Source organism: Chelonoidis abingdonii, chromosome 17 (genome assembly GCF_003597395.2).
Source record: "Chelonoidis abingdonii isolate Lonesome George chromosome 17, CheloAbing_2.0, whole genome shotgun sequence".
NCBI lineage: Eukaryota > Metazoa > Chordata > Testudines > Testudinidae > Chelonoidis > Chelonoidis abingdonii.
In genome coordinates this window covers 8,744,836-8,757,201 of record NC_133785.1, presented here as the reverse complement: position 1 = coordinate 8,757,201, position 12,366 = coordinate 8,744,836, and the positions used below count along the sequence as shown (strand labels likewise).

The 12,366-nt window shown below is 56.4% G+C and overlaps 1 pseudogene; it reads left to right on the top strand.

The window, feature by feature from the left end:
• On the top strand, positions 1–8,052 carry LOC116836196 (solute carrier family 22 member 6-like; annotated as a pseudogene).
• Positions 8,053–12,366: the final 4,314 nt, after the last annotated feature.

Genomic DNA, 12,366 nt, shown 5'->3' with positions numbered 1-12,366 from the left:
ATGGCCTTTGGAGACCTCCTGGAGAAAATGGGCAGTGCAGGTCCCTTCCAGCTCCTCTGTGTCCTGCTGCTCACCGGGCCTGCCCTCCTCATTGCCAGCCACAACCTGGTGCAGAACTTCAGTGCCGCCTCCCCTGAGCACCAGTGCTGCCCTCTGCCACCAGGTACCAATGCCAGCTGGGTGGGCAACACCACTGCAGCTCATGGGGGGCTCTCCCTGGTCCCGAGCCCAGAGTGGCTCTGTCACTTGATGGGCACCCATGGGCAGCATCCAAGACCCAACGGTTCGCTGGGCAGGGCAGGCGAGACAGAGCCCTGCCAGGACGGGTGGTACTACGACTGCAGCACCTTCTCCTCCAACATCGTCACTGAGGTATGGCTGATAGCCCCCCTTCTTCCCTGCTGCCCCAAAGCAGAAACATGAGGTGGGGGGAAGGAGGAGGGACCCAATGAGGGGGAGGGGATAGAGTGGGGATTGTGGGGGGAGAGGGGATGGGGAGGTGGGGGATGAAGAGGAGCAGGAACTGGGAGGACGGTAGGGGAGAGAGAGGATGCGGAGGGGTCCAGAGAAGGGTGTGGGAGAAGGTTGGGTGCTGGGAGATACATGGCTATGGACTTCCAGTCCCTCAGGTCCAGCCACTGACTGGAAGGGGGCCCCTGGAGGCACCATACCCCGTCTCAGTGGGCACTGATTGTCTGTCTGTCTGCCAGTGGGATCTGGTGTGGGATCTGGGCCCCCTCCCGGCACTGGCACAGATGCTGTTCATGGCAGGGGTGCTGCTTGGAGGCCTCCTTTTCGGAGTCTTCTTCGACAGGTGGGTGATGGGGGGTGTCCCCCTGAAACTAACATCCCCAATCCTGGATCAGATCCCCTCTCTCTGCTCCCCTGGCTCAGACCAATGGGCCCATCCAGCCTGGTATCCCCTCTACCCCATCCCCCCGGATCAGACCAATGGGCCCATCCAGCCCAATGTCCCCACACCCCTGCCGCCCTGGCTCAGACACATGGTCCAATGTTAGGTCATTCCATGATGCATGGAAACACTCCCAGATGTACCCTACACTTGCGAGTAGTTTGCTCCTCACTTGTTGCTGGCTGGTTATTGATGCTCAGTTCTCCAGCACTGCCTGTTAACTCCAGCTGTCAGCGAAGGCAAGTCCGTCACTGATCGGCACTCAGCACTCAGCCAACAGGTGTTAGCAAGGGCTGGTTATTAACAAGGGGGTCCCACGCTTTGCTGCTTCTGTTGGCCTAGCACTTGTACACACCGTGCATCCCTCCATCCCCTGCACAGCTCCCTCTGCTGCATCCAGCCCCTTCTAGTTCAGGGACTTGCTGCAAGCCCCCTACCACCTCTCGCATGCCAGGGTCACCCATTGTCCCCCAGTGCCAGGGGCTGTGGGCACACCCTCTTCCCCCCATGTACCCTCCCCCCATTGTTATTTGTCTGGGAGATGTCATTCCCCCACACACGCACTCTGTTGGGAGGATGGGCAGAGCTGAGATGGAGTGTTGTCATGCTGCTAGTGCATTCATTGGTGCCCTCAGCCAGTTTTTTGTTCTCGGGTGCTTGAAGCTGTGGCTCTGCTAAAGTGCTGCTGGGGGTCCGGATACCATCCATTTCCCTCTTCCAGTTGTGCCCAAATTCCCCATAGCTGTTTTAGCCAGGGGTGGGCAAACCTTTTGTCCCGAGGGCCACATCTGAGAATAGAAATTGTATGGCAGGCCATGAATGCTCACAAAATTGGGGCTTGGGGTGTGAGAGAGGGTGAGGGCTCTGGCTGGGGGTGTGGGCTCTCGGTGGGGCCAGAAAGGAGGAGTGCAGGGTGCGGGAGGGAGCTCCAGGCTGGGGCAGGTGTGAGAGAGGGTGAGGGCTCTGGCTGGGGGTGCGGGCTCTGGGGTGGGGCTGGGGATGAGTGTTGGGGGTGCAGGAGGGTGCTCTGGGCTAGGACTGAGGGGTTTGGAGGCCGAGAGAGTGATCAGGGCTGGGGCAGGGGATTGGGGCCCGGGAGAGGGGCAGGGGGGCAGGCTCTGGGCAGTGCTTACCTCAAGCAGTTCCCAGAAGCAGTGTCATGTCCCCACTCTGGCTCCTACGTGGAGGCGCAGGCAGGCTTCTCTGAGTGTTGTCCTGTCCGCAGGCGCTGCCCCTGCAGCTCCTGTTGGCCGCGGTTCCCAGCCAACAGGAGCTGCAGGGACCATGCTTGGGGCGTGGGCAGCGTGCAGAGCCCCCTGGCTGTCCCTATGCATAGGAGCCGGAGAAGGGACATGCCATTGCTTCTGGGAGCTGGGTAAGGGATGGATTAAAACGTCTGGCAGGAGCTTGAGGGATGGATTAAAACGTCTGAAGATCCGAATGTGGCCCTGAGGCTGTAGTTTGCCCACCCCTGGTTTTAGCAAAATTGGTGCCTGGAACGTTCCCTGAAATTCTGGGCTGGATCAGACACAGCACTCAAAGGTTATCATGTTGCAGACAGAACGAGAAATGCCAGGGCATTGGGTGTACAGCCAAGCTCGGTCAGTTACAAGTTACCGGCTATCAATGAACAATGATCAAGTGCTGGCCACTTGTTTCGATGATCAGTTATTTACCAGTAATGATCAGTGAGCTGGGGCAGTTACTGTTGATCAGTGATTATCATCTGCCAGTTACTGGCTCCAAACAATCAGAGACGCCTGATGGAGTGCTGCAGTATCCTGTGGCAGTGAGTACCGCAGGTGAACGGTCTGACATATGAGAGCTGTGTTGCTCCCTCTGGGATCTCACCCTGGACGCTCCCCCCTGTGATGCAGGTTTGGGCAGCGAGTCATCCTGCTGTGTTCTCTGCTGTTGGTGGCTGTTATGGGAACAGCGGCTGCCTTGTCCTCAGACTTCCTCACCTACTGCGCCTTCCGCCTGCTGAGCGGGGTTGGTCTGTCTAGCTTCCTCCTCAATTACATCTGCCTCTGTGAGTATCCTCAAGGAAGGGGGAATAGGACAGGGCCTTCCCCCTCTAGGGTGCGCCAGCTACAATCCAGCCCCAGGGCAGGGGGACCAACTGGCTTGTGGGGGATAAAATATGGAGCTTTCTGCTCCACTGGGCACCGTCTCCAATCTGGCCCTAGAGTTGGGGCTGGCTGGCTTTGGGGGATGGGATATGAGGCCTTTCCTCACCAATGGGCACTGGCTCCAATCCAGCCCCAAAGCGGAGGGACTGGATAGCCTAAGATGGTGAGGAATAGGGTATGGGGGCCTTCCCCATGGGGGCACCAACTCCAATCCAGGTTAATGACACCCAGGGACTTTCCCCATCCAGTGTCGCATTGTATAGCACGCAATGACTTTGCTGTGTCTCAACTCAGTTCCTAGCAGGAATATCTCGGCTGGCCCTAACTGTGGGAGGCTTGAGTGGGGAAGCTGAAAGGACCATCCCCAAGGCTGGTCTGGGCAGAGGCCCATGAGTGATGGGCGTGGGGAGGGGCTTGGACTGAGAAAGGAGCTCAGGAGTCACCCCCCAGCTCAGTTGTTGCATCCATCTGCCCCTGCCCAGGTCTGGAATGGGTCCCCACCAAGTCCCGCGCCCTGGTGGTGACATGGCTGAGTTACTGCAGCACGGCAGGCCAGGTGGTGCTGGCTGGCCTGGCCTACGGCATCCGGGACTGGTGCTGGCTGGAGCTGGCCATTTCCACCCCCTTCTTCATCTTCTTCCTCTGTGCCTGGTGAGTCCCCCATCCCCAGAAGGGCCTTGGAGAGGAGTGGGGTCCAGTGGTGAGAGCAGGGAGCTGGGAGCCAGGACTCCTGGGTCCTACTTTTTGCTTTGAGAGGGGAGTGGGGTCCAGTGGTGAGAGCAGGGAGCTGGGAGCCAGGACTCCTGGGTCCTACTTTTTGCTTTGAGAGGGGAGTGGGGTCCAGTGGTGAGAGCAGGGGAGAGGACTGTCTTCTGTTCCCAGCCTGGCCACAGGTTAACTCTGTGACCTTGGTGGGGGGAAATCACATCCCCCCATGCCTCAGTTCCCCCCTCCATAAAACAGGGGGCTGAAGAAATGACAGAAAAGTGCTTTGAGATCCCCCAGGGATCAGCCCTGTCTGAGTGGCGTCCCGGCTCTTCCCCTCCCCAGGTGGATCCCAGAGTCTGCACGCTGGCTCATAGTCAACCACAGGCCTGCAATGGCGCTGACCAACCTGAAACGGGTGGCCCGGATCAACCGGAAGCAGCTGGGTGAGGACAGCATCTCCCTGGAGGTGAGATGATGCCCTTTAACCCCTAGGGGGTCACAGCATGTCCCAGCCCTGATACCCAGCTGGGGCTGGCCCTGGCGAGGGAGTGGGAGGTCCTTGGGGAAGCCCCAGCAGGGTTGGCACCTGGCAAATCTCTTTGCCTGCATGGCACTGGGAACTGGGAAAGCCGAAAGGGGGCAGGATCTTGTCCAGAGAGGAGCCCCCCGCCCCCCAAACACAGTGGGGGCAGTGAGGTGGGTAGAAGTTCCTTTGTGGGCCATGGAGCTGGGGGGGCAAAGGAATGAGGGCAAGAGGCGCACATCACATGGGGCGAGGGCCCTGATCCAGTCTAGGGTTGAAAGGGCTTAATCTCTCCAACCATCCAGTTCTGTGCACACTCACGTGTCCGTCCCTCCCTCCCCATACACACCTGTCCTCCATCCCTCCCCACACACATCCGTCCATCCCACCCCCCCCCACACCCATCCCTCCATCCCCACACACACCCGTCCATCCCTCCTTATCCACACACACCCGTCCTCCATCCCTCCCCAACCATATCCATCCATCCATCGCTCCCCACACACATCCGTCCATCCCTCCCTCCCCACACACACCCGTTCTTCATCCCTCCCCAAACATATCCATCCATCCATCGCTCCCCACACACATCCGCCCATCCCTCCATCCCCACACCCACCCTCCATCCCTCCTTATCCACACACACCAGTCCTCCGTCCTGCCCAGCACACACTCGTCCATCCCTCCCTCCCCACACAAATCCATCCATCCCTCCATCCCCACACACACCCGTCCTCCATCCCTCCCCAAACATATCCATCCATTCCTCCCTCCCCACACACATCCGTCCATCCCTTTGCCCCCCCCACACCTGTTCACCCCTCCATCCCCCCACACACCAATCCATCCCTCCTTATCCACACGCACCCCTCCTCTGTCCCTCCCCAAACATATCCCTCCCTTCTCACACACCCATCCATCCTTCCATCCCTCTCTCCCGCACATCCGTCCATCCCTCTGTCCCTCCCTCCCCATGCACACCCATCCATCTCTTTCACCCCACACACAATCATGCATCCTTTCATTCCTACATACACCCATCCATCTTTGCCTCTCACACACACCCGCTCATCCCTCCCATACACACCATCCATCTCTTCCTCCCACACACATCCATCCATCCCTTTGTCACCGCAAACACCCATCCATCTCTCACACACACACACCTGTCCCTCCCTCTCTTCCTCCCTCCCCACACACATCTATCCATTCCTCCTTACCCACACACACATATCCTCCCTTCCTCCCCACACACACCCATCCCTCCCTCCCTCCCCACACACACCCATCCAACCCTCCCTCAATCTGTTGCTCTGGTGCTGGCTCTCTCCCAACATTCAGGGCTGGGATTTGCCCTCCTCCCCGTTACCCTCTCCCAGTGGCCAGGTTCCCAGGGCAGACACCAAGGACAGAAGCCATGATTGAGGTCTCGTGCTGAGCTCCTGCCCCCCAGCCTCAGCCCTGCGAGGGTCCCAGTTAGGGCAAGATGGGGGGTGGGGCTCTGGGGCTGGCTAGGTCCTGGGCTGGGCCAGTGGGGCCAAGGGAAGGGGCAAGTCAGTGCCCAGCCTCCTCCTCGCCTGGGGCCCTGAGCGGCCAGGGCACTGCTGAGCCACCTTCTCTCTCCTAGATGTTGGAGAAGGTCGGCGGCAGCCCCACTGGGAAAAACACCTGCTCCTGCCTTTGCCTCTTCCACACACCAGCCACGAGACGCATCTCCTGCTGCCTCATGAGTGTCAGGTAAGGGCCCTCTGCCCAGCCAGCCTGCAGCTCAGAGCCTCCAGCATCAGCGAGTGATCCTCCCACTCCCCAGAGGGGATGGTCAGAGACATATGTTCGCCGCGGGATAAGGATACCTATTGGGGCACAGCTAGATGGTGCTGGGTGGAGGGGTAGGGTTGGAACTGGATAGAAGGTCAGCTGTGGTGACAGACAGAAAAGGAGAAGAGGATCCATGTGGAGAGGGAGAGATGGACAGATAGTCCAGCGTCAGGATAGTCAGGATTTAGTAATGAGGATGGATGGACACAGATATATCTTCCTGGATCTAAGGAGGGGATGGAGTGTCTGAGAGACTCAGATACCTCTGCGAGGATGGGTAGATAGATGGATGGACACAACTAAATCTCTGAGGAGGGGTGGAAGGATGGACAGAGGGACACATCTGTGAGGATGGACGGCAGGAGAGACGGACCCAGATGTATCTAGGAGGATGGATGGGTTGTTTATACCCCTTGTGTCACAACCTCGCTGAGCTCTCCATGTCACCTGTGAGTCCTGCCCTCTGACTCATCTCCGCTCTGCTCAGCAGCTTCTCTACCAACTTGGCTTACTTCGGGCTCTCCATGGACCTGCCGGCCTTTGGCCTGGACATCTTCCTGGTGCAGACGTTCTTCAGGGCCATTGACATCCTGGCCAAGATGGCCTGTGCCCTGGCCCTGAGCTACTTTGGACGCCGAGCCATCCAGGCCAGCTCCCTCATCCTGGCCGGTGTCTTTCTCCTGGGGAACATCCCTGTCCCCAGAGGTAAGGAGCCCCCTGAACTCTAGGTTCTCAGCCCACTCAACCTCCAGCAGTGATGGGAGCCAGGTTGGTCCCACTGAGCTAGGAAGTGGGGGAAGCCCTTGTGACATGGCTCTGCCAAGAGTCTCCTGTCCCATGATCTTCAGGAGAGACGGCTCGGGGGTTAGAGTGGGAGAGTGGGGCTGGGAGTCGGGATTCCTGGGTTCTATCCCCAGTCCTGGAAGGGGAGTGGGGTCTGGTGATTGGAACAGGGTGGGCAGCTGGGAGTCAGCACTCCTGGATTTTATTCATGGCTCTGTCTTGACAAGCCACTTCACCCGTGCAGCCCCATGCCTCAGTTTCCCCATGGTGAAATGGTGCCATGATACTTTACATGGCTCATGTGACAGCTGTGATGTGGGACTGCAGTGACTAAAATGTGCACTGGGCTTTGTGATCTCTGGGAAGGCCAGTTTCACATCCCCATCTCTTCCCTCTCCAGAGATGCTGATGGTGCGACTGGCTCTGGCGGTGCTGGGAAAAGGATGCCTGGCTGCCTCCTCTGTCTGCTCCTAGCTGTATGGGGGAGAGCTCTTCCCAACTGCTGTCAGGTAAAATCAGGACTGGGATTCCCCATCTCTGTGATTGTATAAACAGCCCCTGCGCCCCTCCCCAGGGGCGGCTGCAACTCAGCACTTAGTGAGGGATCTCTGTATAAACAGCCCCTGTGCCCCACCCCAGAGGTGGCTGCCTCAGCGTCGGGCAAGGGCTCCCTGTAACAACAGCCCCTGTGCTCCATCCCAGAGGTGGCTCCATCTCTGTGCGGGGCGTGCTGTTATTGTTATCTCTCACAGTGCGCTGTGTCTGGCAGGCAGACAGGAACTGGCTTCACCACCGTGATGGCTCGTCTGGGCGGCATGGTGGCCCCGGTGGTGCTGGTGGCCGGGCAGCAATTTCCCTTTCTGCCGCTGGTGATATTTGGGGTGGCTCCCGTCGTGTCCGGCATCGCCGCCTGCTTCCTGCCAGAGATGCACAACGTCCCCCTGCTGGACACCATAGAAGAAGTGGAGAACAGGTGTGAGTCACGGGCTGCTGGGGTACATCTCCTGCTGCCCTTTTCCCCTTCAAACCTCTTTTCTTTCCCATTCAATCCCTTCCCACCTGCCCTTTCCATCCTTTTCACTCCCTCCCTCTTTTGTTCCAGAGCCAGGAGGAAAGGCGAGGAGGCAATCGCCGAGGAGACCATGGCTCACTTTGTCCACTCAACCAGGATCTGAGCAGCCTTCCCTGCCCCCAGACCCTCCAGTTCTGGCCCCCCCAGTACACAGGTGCAGGCTGCACCAAAGGGCCCACATGAGGGGAGGAGCCACCTGCTGCTCCCTTTGCAACTTAGGAATCAGCCCCCTCAAAGAGACAGGGCAAATGGGGGGTGAGGGATTCTGAGTTGTGCCACTGAGCTGCCCCTTAGTGGGGGACTCTATGCCACACATGCAAGCAGCCTGTGGGGCATGGACAGAGCAGGGAGACACCTCCCCGAACAACGCTGCCAAGTGTGACTGTACCGATTCCCTTTGCTGGTGTATATTGGCCTGACACCCGCCCTGCCCTCCAGCCAGGTGGGGCTGTGAACTAGCTCCCTCTGGTGGTGTGTTTTGGCCTGACAGCCACCCCTCCTCCAGCCTGGTGAGGCTGTGAACTGGTGGGATATATTGACCTGACAGCCACCCCTCTAAAGTGACCATCCCTACTGGGGGAGGGGAGCTCTGCAGCTGTGGCCCATCCAACCAGCAATGATGGTTCATGAGATGAAGGTTTCTGTCCTACTGTGAGCTGAGACCCAGCCAACAGATTTCATAGCTGCTGATGAGCCACTACCAAGCTGGGCTTGGACTGGATCCTGTGGCCAAACTGATGATCCGACCCCCTTTGGGGAAAATTGAGCAGAGTGGGGAGAAGGACTTGGGGGCTCTGAAGGTGTTGAGGGTGCCCTATTAGGTGAAGGGAGCTGGGGGGCAGCGAGGCTGTACAGGAGGTGGGGTGGCTGGATCCAAACTTCAACATTCACCAATGGGGCTGGAGTTTGGAGTGACCCTTCCGTGTTTGGTATGAGCCCCCAGGCAGCAGGGACAGGATGTGTGTGTGTGGGGGGGTGCGCTTACGTGAGATTTCCTGCACCTCTTCCCATGGCCTTCTGTACATTTTGTAAATGTACTAAGAAATGTACTCAGCCACACTAAGAAATTCCAGTTGCTCCATGTCCCTGATTCCTGCACACCAACCACCCCCATGGAGTCAGGGCTGGAGCTCCTCTGGAAATAGGGGCGGGGGCATGTTTCTCCCTCCAGAAAGTGTTGATATTTTCAGCAAAAATCTAAGCATTTTGTTTCTGAAATACCACTGCAGTGCCTTATGGGAGATGTAGTTTGGCAGCCTCCTGCTCCTGTCTTCTCTGTGAGATGGATGCCCTGGTCAGACTACATCTCCCATGATTCACCATGATATTCCCTCTTGTAGATGGGAAGGGAATGCGTCTTGGGAATCCCTGACTGGTGCATCATGGGTGATGTAGTTTGAGTGCTTCATGCACCCATTCTCCTCTAGGCTGGGCTCCCAGGATAAACTGCATTTTTTCATGATGCACCACACTCTTCCCCACATGAGGATGATGGGGTGTCAGAGGCAGGAAGGCTCCTGCAGGGAGGCTGGGGACTATGTACATAGCAGTTTCCACACCCTAAAGAAGCTGCCTCAAGTACTGGCTACTAGCAGAAGGGTGACGGATGTCTGGTGATATGAGCACCCTCATGTTACGTCTGTGCTGTGGTAGGAGACTAGATCCCCTAGGGGGAAGACTGGAAGGGACAATCTAGCCCTGGATACCAGCTGAGTTTCCTGTTCTGGGCATCCCAGACAGTAATCACCAATCTATGTGGGGTGATAGGACTGCCAAGAGGTGGTGGACTAGGGACGGGCTAGGGAGGGGTAGATTGGGGGTACCCCAGGGATGGGTGATTGGAGGGGCAGAGATGAGTGCCCCAGTGGCTGGGGTGGTGCGAGAAGAGGGATGTGCAGTGATAGATCAACAGACCCACAGTTTAGGCTGTAGGGGGATGTGAGAAGTGCAGGTGGGTCTTATCCAGGGTGATGGTCTCCCAAGTTTGCTATTGGGCTGGCCCTGGACTGGAAGATCTCCTTGGGCTGGTGCATTCCTGGCCCCGATCCCTCCTGGGGGTGTAGGAGGTGCCCCCTGCCCACAGAGATACCGCACTGCTCACCCCCAGGGCTGCCATCTGGAGAAATGACACGGCTAGCTGAGTGCTGTGGATGCAAAGCAGAGCAGAGCCCTGACAGAAGTGAAGTGGCGATGGCCTGCCACACAGAAACAGAGCCCCAGCTGTTCATCAGCATGTGGACTGGCCAATACGGCAACACCTTGAACAAAAGGGGTCACTGATGTGGGGTGTCCAGAGTGACACCTTGGCACCCCAATATTCCCCATTGTCATGTAATTAGGATATGTCTTGTACAAAGTATGCCTTGTGAGGTATCGTTCTAAAAGTCTTGATCCGCTAGACAGTAATATCTCGTTGGATTGTATGTTCTGTTATCGTATGTGAAGTTCTGAAGCTTGGCTATGTATGTGTTACTGAAACGTACCGTGAGGTTGAAAACACTCACAAGCAGGGTACAACAGTAAAAAGGCCAAACAATGTTAATGGCTTGTTGAAGAAATGCACACAAGCACAAGGATTACCCCTAGGGATTGTGTACAACAGAAACCTCTCAGAGATCGCACTACACAATGGGAATTGTTTGACCCAGGGAGAAGATATAAAAGGGGGAAAATGACATTATGGGGAGGCCTTCACTCTCTCTACAACAACACACTTGGAAACACCTGAGGAACAAGGACTGAACTGTGGGAAGTGATGGTCACAGGCTAGAAGGATTTTTAGCGTGTGTATGAAAGCCTGGGAAAGCCAAAGCAACTTGTGCTTGGAGAATTTGCCAGCCTGTTTATCACTCAGGGTAAGAATTTGCTAATTTATATCCTATCCATCTAATGTGTTAAACTCAGTTTGGGTTTTTGTTTATTTACTAACATAATCTGCTGTGTTGTACATGCATCTGACGAAGTGGGTATTCACCCACGAAAGCTCATGCTCCAAAACGTCTGTTAGTCTATAAGGTGCCACAGGATTCTTTGCTGCTTCTGCTTTGTTCTGTTTGCTATCCCTTATTATCATTTAAAATTTACCTTTTGTAGTTAATAAACTTATTTCTTGTTTATTTCAAAACCCAGTTTGTGCAATTCATATTAGGGGGAGGGAAGCTGTGCATATCTCCCTCCACATTGAGGGAGGGGGCGATTTTTAGACTGTACAGATCTCTCTATACAATGAAAAAAATGTGATTTTGGGTTTACACCCCAAAGGAGGTGTGCACGTGAGTGCTCGGTAAAGTCCTGAGCTGAATCCTCCCAAAAGCTGATTTCAGCTGAGTGTGTCCTTATCTGTGTGTGCTGGAGAAGGCTTGAGGGCCTAGCACAGCAAGGACAGGGTGAGGAAGCCCGGGCTGGTGGAACAAACGGGCTCAGTGTAACCCCATCATATCAGGTGGCATTCTGGATGGGGGGGTCCAACCCGTCAGAGTGAGAATAATCTGTTTTTGGTCTGTTTGGATAGTCAGGTCTTCTGGACCAGGACTGTCTTTCACTGTGTGTCCATGCAACATGATGGGGGCCCTGATCTTGGCTGGGGTCTGTGCAGCGCCCAGCACAATGGGGCCTTATCTCAGTTGGGGTCTGTACAGGACATGGCACAATAGGGACCCTGATCTCGGTTGGGGTCTGTGATGGACCTGGCACAATGGGGCCCTGATCTGGTTTGGGGTCTGTGACGCGCCTGGTACAGGACCTTGCTCATTCTCAGTCCAGGTCTCTAGGGTCTACCCACCCACAAAGTTCAGTGCCAGGCAGGGGGAAGGCTGCGTTGGGGGTCTGCTCCCATTCTGGTCAAATCCTCTCCCACCAAACGCAACACTCCTGTCTGTTGCCCACTGGGTCTCTGTGACTCATTAATGCCGCATGCTCTCAGAAGCATCCATGACGTGGGGGAACTGGAGTGGCACTCAGTGGATTCCACAGCTTCCAACCATGTGAGCCATCATGTGGGAATGACTATCAGTCACAGAGGCAAATCGGAATCCAAGCCCTAGAGGGAAATGCCCCAGTATCCCATTCCTCACAGCCCCTACCAAGCCAGCACCCCACCCTGGCACTGAATTGCTGCACGCACCCCCTAGAGAGGAAAGAGTCTGTGTCCCATTTCATGACCTAGCTACTTGCCCTATCTCCCCAGCACCTTAGTAGATGAGTAATGCTTCTGAGAAGTATGTCCTTTGCTGGACCTTGTTCCCTTCCACTTCCTCCACATTCTCAACCTCCCACCTGACTCTGCCCTTGATGCTGGTCAAAGATTTACCAGGGCCAAAGGCCGGGCTAGGGCAGATAGATTGACTAGTATACGAGCCAGGGGCTCTGGAGAAGAAGAGCAACCAGTCAGTCAGGAAGAAGTTTCCCCATAGCCTCC